Source organism: Haliotis rufescens, unplaced genomic scaffold (genome assembly GCF_023055435.1).
Source record: "Haliotis rufescens isolate VD_foot unplaced genomic scaffold, xgHalRufe1.0.p SCAF_1, whole genome shotgun sequence".
In the NCBI taxonomy this organism is placed as follows: Eukaryota; Metazoa; Mollusca; class Gastropoda; order Lepetellida; family Haliotidae; genus Haliotis; species Haliotis rufescens.
The window spans coordinates 4,890,837-4,909,175 of record NW_025963779.1 but is presented as its reverse complement, the minus strand read 5'-3'; the positions used below and the strand labels follow the sequence as shown (position 1 = coordinate 4,909,175).

General features: G+C 38.2%; 2 protein-coding genes across 6 annotated transcripts in view; one reads left to right on the top strand and one right to left on the bottom strand.

The window, feature by feature from the left end:
- The window catches only part of LOC124150102 (FMRFamide receptor-like), a 94,329-nt gene extending 78,996 nt beyond the window's left edge, over nucleotides 1-15,333 (bottom strand). The window contains exons 1-2 of one of the 5 annotated variants that reach the window (XM_046522021.2): nucleotides 14,924-15,333; nucleotides 6,137-6,362 (exon numbers count right to left, since the gene is read on the bottom strand). The gene's annotated coding sequence lies outside the window, so the exon portion shown is untranslated. The other 4 variants (XM_046522017.2, XM_046522019.2, XM_046522020.2 and 1 more) reach the window with 4 other exon arrangements.
- Nucleotides 1-18,339, top strand: part of LOC124150101 (focadhesin-like) — a 586,265-nt gene that overhangs the window by 121,541 nt on the left and 446,385 nt on the right. The window lies entirely within an intron of this gene.

Sequence of the window (18,339 nt, the reverse complement as noted above, 5' to 3'; positions counted from 1 at the left end):
CTGATTTGTTGAGGCTGATAATTTGTCCTTAATTCCCATATCAAACATATATTAGCATCCATAATGAAGCTCCAGCAGGTGGAAGAACGCATCAGTGTTGTCCTAACAAGGTAATGATGCAGATGTTTCGACACTGATAACATGGGTCCATCTTCAGCATGTCTCCATCTTGGATTCAAACCTCGCACACCCTCCATGACCCAGTAGGGTATGTCGTCTGTCAGCAACATGTATAAGTAACCAGTGAGGATGAAGGAAGTAGTGATGCATTATGCTGAAGCAACTTGCAACCCCCTTCTCAAAAGACTTTTAGAATATTATGCTCAGAAAAAAATCTCCTTCAGCGAATTCAGATAAACAAACATGTATTAACAAGCTTGGTCAGTATACATTTGAGATAAGAAGTCACTAGACATTTTGATGTACCATTTAAATTGTATTTCCTGTTCTGCCAGACATTGTTTTACATACTGTGATTCAGGTTACCGTGCATTTATGATATATGTATCCATTCTCTGGCAACTAATGTTCATTTCAAGGCATCAATAGCGGTAATCTGACTGTCGTTGCTGTGTATAACGGTGAGTTGTGCGATGTACCAATCACTTCACACACGATTTTGCCGAAATTATTGTAAGCAATATTGAATGGAATTTTGAATAAAATTAATAAAACAGATTACAAACATAAGTCAAGATATACAATGAACACTTTTTTAACCAGACAGTGTACATACAAGATTAAATGACCTATTTCGGTACAGATGTATTGACATGGTATGTCAGGTGTTATGTGTTCATTGTAATGTCTTTGCATCGGGGAAAAGAAACATCAAAACTCTTTATAGTGTGTATTATGCACACACCTCTCTACACAGCTCTGTTGTTTTTTTAAAATGTATGCGCAATACTTAAGAAAATAAGGTATTAACACAATTCTAAACCATATGTAGTTTTTGTTTTACAAAGTCCTTCCTATGCCCTTCTCTTACCTTGTACCCACTCCAGTAAAACAATCCTCCTGTGCTTCAAGGTATCCTATAACAGTCCCCACCTCCACTACCTTATCATGGATAATCCTGAGAGCAAGTCAACATTGGAGGACGTTTGATAGACGCAACACTTGTAGCCATCTTGGGCATGTCAAGTGAGGCACTCACCCATTGAAAGCGAGACCCAAGTCTCGGTGACGGCTTTGTTCACAGTTTGTTTTCTGCAGCTCAGGTTTAATGTCACCATCATCTTGCGTGCAGCAGCTTTAGTTACAGGGTGACCAGATTCACATTACTTGTATACATGTTCAGGGCTGATGAGTATCACCGCATGGCCCTGACTGGCATTGTAAAGGGATATCTGTTGGCTTTGGGACACTGTGGCTACTTAGATATGGGCTCCTATCATGTTATCATCTTGTTCATCACTCCACAATGCTACAACCTGCCAGTGGTATTGCCTCCAAGGTACTTCAATCAGAAATTAGCATGTTTTTATTAAATAAAGGATGTTCATGACTAGTTTTCCCAGAGGGTCAATGGTTTAACATTTGAATTATTTTGTTTGACTTCCTGTAAGCTTTCTGGCTTAGTTTACAGTACATTCGCCCTGTGCACTCAAAAGGACCCACTCATCCATTGGCAGATGACCAGATGGTGGAAACACGAATACCTACAGACACCCGAAGCACAAGTGTCAAAACTTGTGGTGTCACCCTGGGCAAGTGACTTAGTTCAAATGTGCCTCTGTTCACCCAGCAGGGAATGGGTACCCGATATGTGAGGTTGATGTAAAAACCTTCTCGCACTCCTAGGCAGCTTGGGTTGTATACTCCCCAGGGAGTTGAGAATGCTAACTGGAAAGCAAACGGATCCACTGCTCGGGGGACAAATAAAACTGCATTTGAGCAGATACCAGTACCTGGAAACCTGCGGTATACAAATGTATAATATAATATTAATAATTTATTTATTTTTTTACTTTCTTCACATTATTTTTTATATAGGAAACATGTTCCTAATTTGTCTATTAATGTACAGTATTTATGGTCATAGTTGATGTTGGTTTCTTCTGTTTTTGTGTGTGTCTATTCCTATGTAAAAAAACATGATATCAGTACATTTAGCAGACCTTGGAGCTAGAACATTTGAACTTTTACCATGTGAAATGGATGCATTATAATTGAAGATCTGTTAGTTTTTTCATGCATTTTGTACAATCTGTATGAGTTCATCTGGCTCTGTGACATTTTGCTCAAGGACCCCTGATGGTATCTATGACTCCCATTATGGTAAGCCAAGCCTAAAGTCACAGGATGACAGACGTGATACCTACAATACTGAGCTTGAGTGGCAACTAGATATGTGGAAACATGGAGATGATCTTAAACTTCATCGCTTCTGGGCATGGAGTTGTATACTCCTGACAACTTACAATAGGTTTGTTGATGATCATTATCTGTATGTTATAACCCTAACAACTAATGACCATGGAGATACTGTACATCTGATAGTATCATGAAGTGGTACTTTATATAGAATGTTTTAGGGCTTATGTCGTTACCCACAGAAACACTCCTTAAAACTTCACAGGTGACTTTGTTTGAAGATGCCTCAGTTCACCTGGCAGTGAAGGGGTACCTGGAAGGATTAGATGATTATACTGATGCAAAACCTGGCAACTAATAGACAGCATTGGCTGTATACTTCTCTAGAAACTGAGAATCTAACCCCTCATTTAACCGGTGGAAACAAGATCAGTAATGTCCTTCCTTTGGAGCAACCCTTCATTTGACTGGTACAGAAAATGGAAATAATCGCATGATCTTGCTTACATCATTTTCCTTGTAGAATAATATCATTCTTTCAGAGTGACCCTTCAGTTGACTTGTGCAATAATGTCAATATTGTCCTGCTTTCGGAGCAACCCTTCAGTTGACTTGTACAATAATGTCAATATTGTCCTGCTTTCGGAGCAACCCTTCAGTTGACTTGTGCAATAATGTCAATATTGTCCTGCTTTCGGAGCAACCCTTCAGTTGACTTGTACAATAATGTCAATATTGTCCTGCTTTCGGAGCAACCCTTCAGTTGACTTGTGCAATAATGTCAATATTGTCCTGCTTTCGGAGCAACCCTTCAGTTGACTTGTAAAATAATGTCAATATTGTTCTGCTTTCGGAGCAACCCTTTAGTCAACATGTACAATAATGTCAATATTGTCCTGCTTTCGAAGCAACCCTTCTGTTGACTTGTACAATAATGTCAATATTGTTCTGCTTTCGGAGCAACTCTTCAGTTGACTAGTACAATAATGTCAATATTGTCCTGCTTTCGGAGCAACCCTTCAGTCAACATGTACAATAATGTCAATATTGTCCTGCTTTCGGAGCTACCCTTCTGTTGACTTGTACAATAATATCAATTTTGTCCTGCTTTAGGAGCAACCCTTCAGTTGACTGGTAAAATAATGTCAATATTGTCCTGCTTTAGGAGCAACCCTTCAGTTGACTAGTACAATAATGTCAATATTGTCCTGCTTTCGGAGCAACCCTTCAGTTGACTGGTAAAATAATGTCAGTATTGTCATGCTTTCAGAGCAACCCTTCAGTTGACTGGGAAAATAATGTCAATATTGTCCTGCTTTCGGAGCAACCCTTCAGTTGACTTGTACAATAATGTCAATATTGTCCTGCTTTCGGAGCAACCCTTCAGTTGACTAGTACAATAATGTCAATATTGTCCTACTTTCGGAGCAACCCTTCAGTTGACTAGTACAATAATGTCAATATTGTCCTGCTTTCGGAGCAACCCTTCAGTTGACTTGTACAATAATGTCAATATTGTCCTGCTTTAGGAGCAACTTCTCTGTTATGTTGAGTTTTGCACTGGCCTAAGTGGCCTATTTATTGATATGTTGTATGAATTATACAAGAACACGAATAACAGGATGATACATCTGCTCTATCTCTACATCTGAGGTGAGATGAGATTAACAATGACTGGTCAAATTCTGTTGGACATTATCATGGTGATCTAGTATTGTTATAACAACTAATTTTACGTAATTCAAGGAATTTGACAACTTTCAGCCATATTTTCTACATACTCGTCAATCCAGAATCATGCATTGCAACTTGTCACTGTTGCAGGATATGCTTACCCTTTTCTTGAACACATGGTGTCATCACTGATTTTCAGTGATTTATTCATAAAATTTTCACTGCTATTTTGGCTTTTATGCCAAATGGAATTTGTTTCAATGGATAATTGAGACTGGTTATTTTCTGGAATTGATGTTTTATGTTATTTATCATAAAAGCATAAAAAAGTCAATGTTCTACTGATAATGGTATAAGAAGTAATGGATAAAGACAAGTATTAAATGCCCGTTTTGTTAACATGGCCTTTGATAATCAGATTTGAGCTATGATCATTAGCTCTGGCTATTATCCTATGCTCCTCAGGGAGTTCACACAGAGTGATCACTGATGATACTGAAAGGTGGATGGGTTGGTGAATGTATGAACCCTCAAACAAAACAATTCAAATATCAGGTCAAGACTGGTTATAATTTTTTTTTAATACCTGTTCTCCTAAATTCACATGATTTATATTGTGTGTGAAAGGGAGAGTTGGCAAGACGAGAAACGAGAGAAAATCAGATTACTTTCCTTCTATTGATATCCGGAGGCTAAAAATTATTTTTGGACAAAGAAGAAAATTTACAAGTTTTCTCAAGATCAAGAAGGCATGTATGTTTGAATATATTTTCATTGATCATGTTAGTAATTAAATACTAGTGTTAGATAAAAAACACAAAAGTACAGACAGCCTGAGAGCAACTTGTGGTTGCCATGCATGGAGCTGATGTGTTAACCAGTGATTTATGTGTTTGTTTCTTTGTTTAAAGTTGCACACAGCTATATTCCAGGTATTTGACATCATCCTGTAAATAATCGAGTATGGACCAGACAATCCAGTGGTTGATATTGTGAGCAACAATCCACGTTATCAGGGTACAATACCTGCCATCAATGTTGTCACCTAGCGTGAGATTAGTCACATCTTGTGAACGACATCGGTTGCCTGGACCAATTCTAACCCGGAATTCAATGTACTGTATAGTATGGAATATACTTTTTGAGACCCAAGTCTGAAGGAGTAGAAGAGCAGGATGGTTGATAATATTAAACCACTTCCTGTGAACGTATTCAGCACGTACACCAGTTCATGGTGAGAAACCGATAGAAGTCTTCACAGAGTACAATATGCCTGGATGTAAATATATAAATTGGGAGAATTATTACAACCATTAACATGTTCGATAAGACTCATTATACATTCTTTTCATTTTATGGTTTCTTAAAACTACGCTTATGAACTTTAGAAAAGTATAAAATGTTAAATTATTTTTATTGATAAAATGTCGCCTTTACATCTGTACATCTCATCTGCTATGCTCTGCATCATAAATTTGTCATGCACATTTGTCTGTTGAATAGAAATTAAGAAATAACTACAATTGTGTTGCAAGATCCAATATCAAGGTATATTGAAAACTGCTGCTTCTTGTATTAATTATCAGCTGATAAGAATGATATTCACATTTACATTGATTTTTGGGAACACACTTTGTTAAACATCCAATACCAACGGGTACACAACAAGTTATGAACACTTTCAAAATGAATGTCAGGAAAGTGAAAATGAGAATGTGTTAGCAATTAATATAGCGTCCATCTACACTAACGTAACTAGGTCAGCTGGATAGACTTTAGGTTTAGGTTGAGTCATTCTGACGAAAATTAGAAAACAAAATATATCTATATCATTTTCCACGAGAGAGTACTTGACAAGACTTGGCATAATTTGCCAGTTCCTTTCATGCTACACTCTCCATGATAAGTGTTAGTCAAGCTCATTAATAAACTAATAAATAAGATTCTTATCTCTTGAAGTGATGGGAAAGGACATGAAGTTTGCTAATGAATGAAACATATAACATGATAACTTGTAGGGGTTTCTCATCATTGGTATGTTTTGGATGATAAAGACGGCGATGACACAACCTGCAAACAGGTTTAGTTATGAAACCCCTACATCACGGACAGAAGATAGATGATTAACACAAGACATATTTACCTGGTAATTGTTGTGTGGAGTCGTACCACGCGTGACACCATGTTATGTGGCTTGATGCGAGTATCAGGGGCAGACTCTGTGAGATCACTCATGTGTGGAGACGACTCTCCTGCCTTACAATTCACAACACAATGACCAACAGAGTTGGGCTCTCTTGCGCTGTGATGCTCGCAAGGCTGGCTTGGGACTTGCCCAACTGGCTTAGATGCACAGTGCTTGTGGGTATCTGCAGATAAAGTATGTGGGTTTTAACGAGCTGGCACGATTCTACTTTTATTTATTATTCATAGAAAAGTTGTGAATCTGTGCACATATTTCTTAAGTAGTAAGCTGTTATTGATAGTTTGTATTGTGATGTAATTCAAAGATGTGGCTTTTTTAATAAGCATGCTTCAGAGTTGCAGCTGCTTGTTAATCCGGATGTGTTTTAAAAATATTTCTTAATAGGGATTTAAATATTCATCATGTTGGGATGTGTGGATATTTGAGTTTTGCGGTAAACACAAATGATACAGTATGATTTAGAATGGGTAATGGGACGTTATATCCCGATATAAAAGTCGGGTTTCGCGCAGGACATTACGTAGAGGGGAATGTCCGAGTAACTCTCCATTCCTTAAAAATAATGGAGCAGAGGACCCGCAGGGGCCGAGGCCCATTATTTTTAAGGAATGGAGAGTTACGAGGATATTCCGCTTCTTAAAACTCATTCCTACTTTTAGACTTCGACAAAATATTCTGTAGTTGAAAATATTTGAAAAATTCAAATGCTGCTTCAAGATGATGTACAGTTGACAAGCAACTCTCCATTCCTGAAAAATAATGGAGCGTTCAAACAATAGAATGACGTCACAGATGTGTTTTAATTGTTGGGTAAAACATGACTCCAAGGTTATACTTTCCCAAGTATGACTGAGGAGTGACTTTTCTTGCTTAGGTACCAACAATAGCGATCAAATATGTCAGAATAAATTGAGAAATTATTTCAAATTACAAACAAAAACAAATATTGGTTGCTTTGTACCCCATACAGGTTTGGACTCGACCACCAATTTCACAACGCATATTTCTCATGACAACAATGAGTGCCTAGCTATTTCTTTCATCAATTAAAAGACAAAAGGTATTTGGAGGTGGTTATGAATTTTGATAGCTAAAATTTGGTTGGTAGGTGGAAGAAAAACCATAAAATAAACTGTATTGTACAGGGTTTTTATAATCATTAAGTTTTTTATTTTGATCGGAAGGTGATTAAAATGATAACATTTTGGCCTGGTTTGAATCATTTATAGATCTATTGGATAATTTTTATTGTATCGTCGGTATAGATAAACTGTTCTGATTTTAAATTTTTCTGAAACTTTAATTTTTAAGGTCAAGGCTTCATAAACTGAGGGAAAAGGGCCTAATGAAGTTAGAGATTGTGTGAATGTTTCAGAGTTCCATAACAAAGATTAATGTGAGGTTTTCCTTCAGAATTCTTGATATCAACTGATATAATTGATTAATCACACAGAAACCATGACACTCACTTAAATCAGTGAAATAACCATTACAGACTGTCAAAGCAATTGGGGTTTCTTGGAGAAGAACAATCTATCTCAGTGTTGGAATCATGAGGAATTGTTTAATAGTTAATTACTTTATTGATGAAAACATTATCATACAGATTTTGTAGAGAAGTATTGCTTCGGAATCGATCCGATAAACAGTTCTAGGTATAGTCTATTAATATTTCAGAGATGTGCCGCAGTGCAACACAAATCAAGGTATGTGATATTTCTGCAGTGAAATTACGAAATTTGAGATCAAAGGTCTGAGGAAGTTTGATATTTCTTGAATATGTTACTATGAAGTTTGTAAAAAGTTGTGCAGTATTTGCGGTTCTTAGAAGTGTCTGAATGTTGAAAGGTCGCTTGATGTTCTCGTTATGAGCTTTGCTTCATTCATGTTCTTATGGAAAAAGCAGTTAAAAGGTGAATAAAATAACATGTAATTTTAGTTTATGCTATATTTCTTACTTATGTATATACTTTTTTGAATAATTTTTGAATACTCCCTTTCCTCTTAAATATACAACAACCACTTCCATGGTAGAGTGTCCGCCCGGGAGAGTAGAAGGTCAGGGGTTCAATTCTCGGTTGCGTCATTTCAAAAGTTAAAACAAGGACAGGTCGTTTCAGAGTCAGTATACAGTGTCTTAGATGTGTATTCATGTGGTGGTTTAACCCCATTTCACCTCACCTTAAAAACCTGAGTCAGTATACAGTGTCTTAGATGTGTATTCATGTGGTGGTTTAACCCCATTTCACCTCACCTTAAAAACCTGAGTCAGTATACAGTGTCTTAGATGTGTATTCATGTGGTGGTTTAACCCCATTTCACCTCACCTTCAAAAACCTGAGTCAGTATACAGTGTCTTAGATGTGTATTCATGTGGTGGTTTAACCCCATTTCTCCTCACCTTAAAAACCTGAGTCAGTATACAGTGTCTTAGATGTGTATTCATGTGGTGGTTTAACCCCATTTCACCTCACCTTAAAAACCTGAGTCAGTATACAGTGTCTTAGATGTGTATTCATGTGGTGGTTTAACCCCATTTCACCTCACCTTCAAAAACCTGACACAACAGCTGAACAAGCAACAAATACACGTTTGAGTATGGTATGTTGCACAATATTCTAATTTTCAAACACGTTTTTATGTGGATTGTGTTTGTACAACGGACCATGCACTCATTTTTTAAGGCCCTGTTGAATATGAGGATTGTGTGCTGTTTTTGCTGCAGTAGTGTGATGTGCACATTTGTTGTGATCCTGGTTGATTGCATATTCATGTGTTTTGGGATTCATATCGAATGTTTGAAGATGAACCAGTAACTGTTGATAAATAGACGTGGGTATTCAAAGGTCATTCCATGTGGTTGTGATAGGAAAATGCTGGTAATATAAGGATGGAAATGAATGAGATAACCCTAAAAAAAGATATGGAAATAAGTTTTACTGTCATTACATTTGAAATAGTGCACATGTCAGTACACATGTCAGAATCAAATGTTGAGATGTGTTTGTGTGCATTGTTTCCAACCCGTATTTGGTTGACAAGGCTAGGAAACCATGGAAGCATATAAATTTACTGTGTCTAAAACTAAGTGTATATACAGGTATATACAGATATATACAGGTGAACACTGATTGATCCCCCATTGGTGCTAGCAACACTCACTCACTCACTCACTCACTCACTCACTCACTCACTCACTCACTCACTCACTCACTCACTCAAAACCAACCCATGCACTCACTCACTCAAATACTCTCAATCACAAACTCACCCACTCACCCACACACTCAATCAATCAGAACCCACCCAAACATCAACACAATCACTCAAAACTCGCCTACCCATCCACCCACTCAATCAATCAATCCCACCCAACCATCCACTCACGTCTCAATCAATTATAGAGAAAATACATTCCCACCCTGGCTGTCAAAACAAGTTGCTGGAAAAGCCGAGACTGTCTAACACCACTTGTACTAATTGCTGTAACATTTGACCTGTCTTTCATTGTTACCAAGAGGAACATTGCAGTCGCGCTCTGCACCAACTGGAGCTGAACCAGTATGTCAAGGCCCCAATCAATGCTGGGACTGACAGCATCCCTTAATGGCAACACGGGGCTATTATATTCAAAAGGTCTGAAAATTTGTTTTGTACTTATATCAAATACCCAACATTAAATAGGGAATGCGGTGGGAAGATGAGCTTTAAGGTAAACTAAGATGTAGGCCACAAGATAATGACATACGATATGATTCAAATCTTTCGCTCAAATCCATTAACATATTAACACCCCTTAGAAGTCAGAGGTGACACAATTTGTAACTTCGCTTATTTTGTGTGGGTCGTTACCATACCTTCAATCATTGGTTGCCATGTCCAAGCTAAATAAGAGGCCTCCATGATATACAGTAAACTACATTTATAGCAAACGAACTGACGTTTATAACAAACTGTTTTTTGGTCCTGGTCATTGGCTGTATATTTTATTATATAAAATTAATGGAAAAAACAAACACGCTTGTAACGTGATAATGGATATAGCATGCAGCTGTTGAAAGCAGCAATAAACAGTTGAAGGCAAGTGATTATCTGGATTAAGTACTGACACCTTGTCCTCATTTTACTCCCTCAATTAACAATAGTAAAAACGTGATTAAGCTATAGCCTTTGAAGTGGATATATATTCAGTCAAACAACGAACTACGGTTATAAAAAAATAGAATAGTGGCTGACTATAACTATAGTTGACTGTAGCTGGATGAAATTTGACTACAGCATTCAACACCATGCACTCTCACAGTTTAGCAGGGGCTGTGGGTGGCCCAGTTGTCTTACACTCTGCTGTTTGCTTGGGTCGTGGGTTCAAATCCCATATTCGACCTAATTATCTTTTAAGTTTTGTCAGCACCAATCCCATGCTAGTGGTTTCAGCAAAGTTGGAAATATCTAAGACCTGCATCACTTCCAGATCTCCTTCCAGCTATGCTGACGTGCTGTGATGTTACTGGAATACTGTTCAGTGCTCAACAAACTCACTCACTCATCATGACAAGATGTGTTCCTCCCTTTGTTAATACCAGTGAATGTGGGTTCCCTGTTGAGTAGCACATTCTGCTTCATCCCCCTCAGGGAGCCTGAGGCAGTGTAAGACCTACCAGCCCACACTCGTTTAATTAGGATGGGTGATTAGAATTTATCATCCAAAACTGGCTTCCACATGAGATCAAGTGATAGGAGCTCTCCAAGGAGATGTGGTGGCAATGAAAGTGCATTACAATACTTGCAGGCTATTGTGACATCATGTGTTACCATGACATCACAATCAAACATGACATCATGTGTTACCATGACATCACAATCAAATGACATCACTGATTTTTCTGGCACTGAAGCTGGTTAGCTGTGCAAGATGCTGCTCAATACTGATTGCAAACTGAAAAGTTGAGAGAATGATTTGGATGATAAATAGAATCTTACAACTGTGTCTTTTGATATGAAATATGTCAACCCTCATTTATAGAATCCTTGGTGTTCATATATATTATATGTCAAATGATGCTTATGGAGATGTCTCAATGTTGCTATACTCACTCACTAACTCGTAACAAGCTCTGTCATCATAACTGTAGCTGTGTGTCATAACTGTAGCTGTGTGTCATTGGAACGAGCCTCCATTTCTGGAGTCCCCCGCAGTAATATTGCCATTATATTGCTAACAGCGACATAAAGCCATACTCACTCACTCATAACAAGCTCTGTCATCGTAACTAATAGCCACGTGTCATCACAACTGTAGCTGTGTGTCATATTTATCGCTGTATGTCATCGTAAATGTAGGTGTATGTCATCGTAACTGTAGCTGTGTGTCATCGTAACTGTAGCTGTGTGTCATCATGACTGTAGCTCTGTATGTCATTGTAACTGTAGCTGTGTGTCATCGTAACTGTAGCTGTGTGTCATCATAACTGTAGCTCTGTATGTCATTGTAACAAGGTCTGTATGTCATCGTAACTGGAGGTGTATGTCATCGTAACTGTAGCTGTGTGTCATCATAACTGTAGCTCTGTATGTCATTGTAACAAGCTCTGTATGTCATCGTAACTGGAGGTGTATGTCATTGTAACTGTAGCTGTGTGTCAACGTAACTGTAGCTGTCATCATAAATGTAGCTCTGTATGTCATTGAAACAAGCTCTGTAATCGTAACTGTAGTTGTATGTCTACGTAACTGTAGCTGTGTGTCATCGTCATTGTGGCTGTGTGTCATCATAACTGTGGCTGTGTGTCATAACTGTGGCTGTGTGTCATCATCACTGTGGCTGTGTGTCATCATAACTGTAGCTGTGTGTCATCGTCACTGTGGCTGTGTGTGATCATAACTGTAGCTGTGTGTCATCGTCACTGTGGCTGTGTGTCATCATAACTGTGGCTGTGTGTCATCTTAACTGTGGTTGTGTGTCATCATAACTGTGGCTGTACATCATCTTAACTGTAGTTAGATCTCATCATAACTGTAGCTCTGTGTCATCGTAACTGTAGCTGTATGTCATCATAACTGTAGCTGTATGTCATCGTAACTGTAGCTGTATGTCATCATAACTGTAGCTGTATGTCATCGTAACTGTAGCTGTATGTCATCGTAACTGTAGCTATATGTCATCGTAACTAGTTGTGTGTCATCATAACTGTAGCTCTGTGTGTCAGCATTACTGTAGCTGTATGTCATGGTAACTGTAGCTATATGTCATCGTAACTAGTTGTGTGTCATCATAACTGTAGCTCTGTGTGTCAGCATTACTGTAGTTGTATGTCATCGTAACTGTAGCTGTATGTCATCGTAACTGTAGCTATATGTCATCGTAACTAGTTGTGTGTCATCATAACTGTAGCTGTATGTCATCGTAACTGTAGCTGTATGTCATCGTAACTGTAGCTATATGTCATCGTAACTAGTTGTTTGTCATCATAATTGTAGCTCTGTGTGTCAACATTACTGTAGCTGTATGTCATCGTAACTGTAGCTGTATGTCATCGTAACTGTAGCTATATGTCATCGTAACTAGTTGTGTGTCATCATAACTGTAGCTCTGTGTGTCAGCATTACTGTAGCTGTATGTCATCGTAATTAGCTGTATGTCATCGTAACTGTAGTTGTGTGTCATCGTAACTGTAGCTCTGTGTGTCAGCATTACTGTAGCTGTGTGTCATCGTAATTAGCTGTATGTCATCGTAACTGTAGTTGTGTGTCATCGTAACTGTAGCTCTTTGCTGTCACCTGGTTTGTCAGACCAACGATGGATTAGTTCTGTCTGACCTGGTATGGCTGAACAACATTCAACCAGTCACTTCTTTCCGGTGAAGCTCATGTACCACCACTAATGAAGAACACAACCATGCTCCAACTATTCCTGATGATAATAGGGACAATTTAATTGCCTTCAAGAAAAACTAGTAAATTAAGTTGCTTGCTAAATAATGAATATTCTGTATGATTTACTGTTGACCTATCAAAAATAGCATTGGTAGTTTGCATGACTTTCTGCAGGAACTCAGGTGTGACTGTTGTGAGTGAGATGGTTTCACCATGACATTGAACAGTGACTGAGCTATATTACATACAGTATGTGAGTAAATGTGAGAGTAAGGCCCAAACTGACATTCCCTATGGTGAAATCCATGGGCATGTGCATGAGCTGACAACAATGGATCAATGAGCTAACTACTGTGGATCAATGAGCTGACAACAATGGATCAGTGAGCTGACAACTATGGATCAGTGAGCTGACAACAATGGATCAATGAGCTGACAACAATGGATCAGTGAGCTGACAACAATGGATCAATGAGCTGACAACAATGGATCAGTGAGCTGACAACTATTGATGATTAGCGAATTATGGTGACTGTTCAAACCTCAACCTGAGATTAGTTACTTATTTGACAAAATAAGTTTTGTGTCTTACATATTTACTTTTGATTTTACATCATGTCAATGTTATTTCACCCCAGTTTACATAATTTTTATTTTTATGTTTTGTGTTCAGTGTAGTATTTCATCACTGAACACGAAGGTTGTTTTCCCATCTTATTGTTTATTCCTTTTTCTTTTCTTTTCTTTTTTTGTTCCATATTTTCAAATATTCAAGCTAATGGACGCCCTCTCCACCGGCCTCCCAATGGGACTGCCATGTCACTTGCATGCACTGAAGGTGATTGGGGCAAATAGGTTCTGACCCTGTTGGGATTCTTGGGAAGAAATGGCTTGCCATGTTTGTCATAGCGGTGAATAATTCAGGTATTGAGGGTAACAATGGCAGTTAAGGATGAATAGTGCTTGGTCGTTACCTGGTTGATTATTTACACTCAGTTGAGCATTGTGTTTGCCCGCATTATTGCAACTAAATATATCAATAACTACAACTGCTGTGATAAAATTGGACTTCACATCAATGATTTGTTGGGTGTCCTTGTGCTCATGCTTTCAATCACTGGTTTATCTTGTTTAGGCTTGAATATTTACTGGCCACTTCGAACAGGCTAGAATATTAATACAGATTCCTTGGGGATTCCAGTTTAGTAGAGGTCTTCAGCAGACCATACTTGGACGTGGCGACTTAATGGATTGGGCTGTCACCCTTGCATGTCAATGCAACCAATGAAGATCCGGGGTAGACTAAATCTTCAGCAACCCTGTAAAAGGCGACTGTAAAAGGCGACTATGCTTGTCGTAAGAGGCGGCTAACGGGATCGGGTGGTCAGGCTTGCTGACTTGGTTGATGCATGTCATCAATCTCAATTGCGTGGATCGATGTTCATGATGTCAATCACTGGATTGTCTGGTCCAGACTCGATTATTTACAGACTGCCATCATATAGCCGGACTATTGCTGAGTGAGGCGTTAAACAACAAACAAACAAACAAAGCATGTCAATGCACCCTGCTTCTGACATGGCCCACTGGTTCATCTTGTCTCAATCACTGACAGGCAACACGATGTTTATCATGAAGCTGGGATACAGCTCAGTGGGGCAAACAAACTATACTTCTCCGTTTGTTAACTTTTCACATGTTTGAAAAGTGACAGCATATCTTAACTTGATAAATGATTCTGACATCACTAAAGCATTTTTGAAACAAAGTTTCGGAACTGGGCTAATTTTACCTGGATTGATCAGATATGCAGGATTAAGTGATGGAGGACTATTGAAGGAACAGCCTTACCTTAAGGGTGTGTGTACGCTGCATTGGACTCCAGCAATATATCTCCCAGTAGAATGTACTCAGTTTCTTCTCAAGGAGCCTCACAAACACAATCTAACCTGTAAGTATTTGCTTGATATACTCGATCTTGCTCTGTGCAAACTGATCTGGGAACACGTTCTATGACTTGGGGGAGGCTTTCACATGCTAATGAAACCTTCTACCTATGGTGCTGCGTTTAGCAATTGATGTCAGCAGGCCTATAGAAACACAGGATGACTTCCTACAACACGCCACAGTGAAGGCTGCTTGCTGAGGAGAGGCAGAAGTAATACTGTTGTCAAGTATTGGTCACGCTGGGGAAGAAACAACTACAACTATGCTTTATCAACAGAAACTGTCCAATCCTGTTCTAGGAAAATACCACCTGTAGTGTTCCGAGGTGATAGTGTGTGTCACGCTTTGATAAGTTGTTACAGTTTTTAACAGAGAATATACATTGAATTTCTTTTGTTGATCATAAATTATTGAATGTTACAGAAGCTCTTTGTTTTATGTTAATTAGGATTGTTGATAAGATGCTACAGTTTTTAACATGAAGTATACGTGTTTGAAATGAATGTTTGTTAAAATATCATTTTTTAAATTTTAAAGATACCCCCTGTTTTGTGTTGGTGAAGATTTGGGCTGAAATACTGATTAAATGTGTTGTTTCAGACAAGCATGATGTAAATAATTAACAGTTTCAATTTTTAAAAAAAAGTTTTTAGTTGTCTCATCTCATTTCCTCACATCCTAAATGGATCTTTTGTCTTGTGAAATAATGTACTGTATGTAAACGTACAAAGTTGAAATAGATTTTTTCAAAATACATTTTATAATTTTGCATTACAGTGCAACACAGATAATTCCTTTACGGCGTCAATTCAACATTTTCTTATCAAGGAACTCTGTTATTTTTCCCTGCCATGAAGTAGGGCAGGGGTAATAGGAACGTCTGTCTGTCCGCTTCTCAATGAGGACAAGTTCTCTCAAAAACTATTAAAGTTAGACAAATGGAATTTTACACACTAATGTCATGACCTCAAACAGAGTTGTGGCCCTTGCTCTATGCTTTTCAACTTAGTGGATACTATGTGAAATGGGGACAAGTTTTCTCAGAAATAACGGAAGTTACATGAATGAAGCTTATCTATGCAGTTTGAAACTGATGCTGTAAATTATTTTTACCACTTTACATTAACTTCTATAGTATTCTACTACATGAACAAAGTTCTAATCTGCCCCTTGGTTAGGGATAGTAATAACACTGTCGTCTTGTTGTGTTTCACCCTGCTATAGTATTGGCACTTGTCTTGAGACGTGGGAAATCTGATCTATATTAATGGATCCAAGGAATTTGCCACTGACGTTTCAGATTATATGGAATCGATGTGGTCTGATCACCAATCAGAATAATTTTGAAAATGAACTAATCTACAGGATCATTTGTCCGTATGGGGAATAAACAATTCACATACATGCAGCAGAAATCAATCAGCAATCATCTATATTTCTTCTGATCACCGGCATTAGCACCTATAGATCACGTCACAAAATGTCCCCCACAAGCAAAATCCCTCAAGAACATTACAGCTTGGCAGGACAATTACTCCTCCCACACAGAATCTTCTGTCTGTCATTGTTACAGGGCAGGGTATTATCAATCACTGCTTCTAATCAGCACTCTGTAGGTGTTAACTTGCTTTCTCAGACCAATCTGGACCACTGTCGATATCATGATATGTGCCCATCATCGGGCCCAGGTAGTTTTTACAGTGTGACACATAGACAGACTTTCACAGCTCTTGCGGGTGTCAGTGAAGACTGGGTCATGTTTCAGACAGAGTCATAACTGTACGGCTGTCCCATGCTTCATCACAGACTTATGACAGTCGAACATTTACGATCGCTTTGAACGGGCCGTCACACAATTTCACGTTGAGATGATCATAAGTCCCGTACACTTACAATGACTTTGAACAAAAGGCATAGCACGGTATCCATGACTCCCATTGTCATACGATGACTTTAAACAAAAGGCATAGCATGGTATCCGGTTTCTTACACAGACTTATAATGACTTCTGGTAGTCATAGCATATGACAATAGCTCTCATACTCTTACATAGACTTTTGAACCCTTGAAGATCCGGGTTAGAATAGGTCTTCAGCAAGGCGATTATGTTTGTTGTTTGAGGCGACTATCGGATCGGGTGGTCAGGCTCGCTGACTTGAATGATACATGTCGTCGTATCCCAATTGCGTGGATCGATGCTTATGATATCAACACTGGGTTGTCTGGTGCAGACTTGATTATTTACAGACTGACGTCATTTAGCTGGAATATTGCTGATGATAGTCATTGTACTGTGACTTTAGCTCCCATACTCTAAGATAAACTTTAATTTATTTCACCTAAATCCAAACTCCCATACTCTGATGTAGAATTATGATGATCATAGTACTGTGATCATAACTCCCAAACACAAGTGCAGACTTATTAAATATCCCTTACATCCATTTAATCTATGATAATGTGAAATAAGTTCAAGACAGGTGGTGCAGTGATTGCCATTGGATATAACCTGACAGGTGGCTAAGTCAAATGCTGGTTTAGTCATTGTGAATGCATTATTGTCAGATCCCCTGGAAATGCTTTTCTATTAATCTTGTAACAGAATATACATATTCTAAAATTCATCTTCATAATTAGTAGCTTTTCAAATGCCTGACTCCTGTCAATGTGAGAGATGCTACCTTCATCCGTTTTGGTTACCTGGGTAACACAGACATTGGAATTGTTTAATAGTGTCACTGTCACTGCTCAGGGACACAAGCACTGCCTATATTTCTATTTTGACCAAAGTATTTTCAGTGTACAACTAAATAAAAACATTCTTCTCCCGCCATCAAAACATTTCTTCTTTTACCCTAAAATATGAAGTGAAGGTAAAATCCAATTTCTTTATATTGAAAACTGTCTTAGCAGTGATGAGTTGTGTAAGCCTCAGCCGAAAAAAAAATCCACTTTTATGACATGACATGTCCATGTTGTTGATACATTTAATTACTTGCTTATTGTTAGATGGTGCCATTGATCAATGGAGAGAAAAAGCAAGGTAATAAACTGGCGGCAGACCAGATGTAAGTTTTAGCAATCTGATCAGATCAATTACGGTACATTAACAGGTTAATGCCAGTGTTAGTGTAGAAAAACTCAACAGTGTTCTGAAGTCTGTCGACTTGACATGCATTTTTTATTATTTATTGCAAAAGTTCACCAATATCCACCCATTTAGTTTCATGTTATTTGCTGGTGTACAATTTTAACTACATGCCAATGAACCGTGGATTTAGAAATCTGATCAAGTGTTATTATATTTAATGAACTGTCTT